This window comes from Octodon degus, unplaced genomic scaffold (assembly GCF_000260255.1).
Source record: "Octodon degus isolate 3935 unplaced genomic scaffold, OctDeg1.0 scaffold00020, whole genome shotgun sequence".
Taxonomy (NCBI): Eukaryota; Metazoa; Chordata; class Mammalia; order Rodentia; family Octodontidae; genus Octodon; species Octodon degus.
The window spans coordinates 6,626,620-6,627,613 of NW_004524596.1; the positions used below are offsets into that span (position 1 = coordinate 6,626,620).

General features: G+C 38.3%; 1 pseudogene; it reads left to right on the top strand.

The window, feature by feature from the left end:
- The first annotated feature begins 540 nt into the window (after positions 1-540).
- On the top strand, positions 541-720 carry LOC111815732 (annotated as a pseudogene).
- The last annotated feature ends 274 nt before the right edge of the window (positions 721-994 follow it).

Below are 994 nucleotides of genomic sequence, written 5' to 3' on the forward strand. Positions count from 1 at the left end.
TTAACACTATTTTGACTTGATTAATTGCACATTATGTAAAGGAAGCCATGTTACCAAGTGATGGCATGTTCAAAAAAACAAGACATGTAGAAGATAAAGAATTTCCCTTTGGAAATTCAAGGCCGCCAGTGCCTACACCAAACCTTAAATCTTAGTGATCAAAAGTCCTGCTAGAGGATAAAGCATACCAAAGCCATAGAGAAACGTTAGTTTTGGCAAGACAAGCAAAGGGAAGTGGGAAGAAAGGAAGCAAACAAAATATAGAGAGGAAATTCTACCTTGACTCTTTTCACAGAAGTTTCATTTAAAAACAACAAACAATCAGACTGCAGTCTTTTCATATCATTGAAAAAATAATTAGAAGAAAAAAAAAACCCTCAAAATGAGCGACCTCTGCAGGTCCTTCTCTTTTCAACATGAGAAACTTTGTGATTAGGAAGTTTTATGGATTTAATTTCTTGTGTAAATCAAGGGAAGGGCAAAAGTCATGCTCACAGCCTCAGGGCTTGGAATCCTTCTAGATAAGAAATAGACTCTCAGAGGACTATATTTGCAGGGGTCATTTCTACACTTAGTTCCTAGAAGAATCTCGCTGAGAGCACCAGAAACCATGAGGATGAAATGTGAGTGTGAAGCCAGTTCTCAGTGTTGTCCCACTGAAAGGGTCAATGACATCGATGATCATTCTTTGCCTCCTTTGAGAGAAAAAGAGGGAAAGGAGACAGTCTGTCTTCCGTTTTTTAAAAAAAGAATATTCACAATATGCATGACTGTGGATATTCCATTAGGCCATCCTTCACCCTGAAACATAACAATTTATCGATGAGCTTTAACAATACCAAGTCCAATAAGCCAACAAGAGTGTTAAGGAGTCATTCAGGAGTCATTTGCCCAATGAAAACAAAGATAGAGTTGAAATTTCTCTCCAAAGTTGTCAGTTTCCGGGGCTGGAGAGATGGCTCAGTGGTCTAAAGCACCTACTTAGAACAAGCTT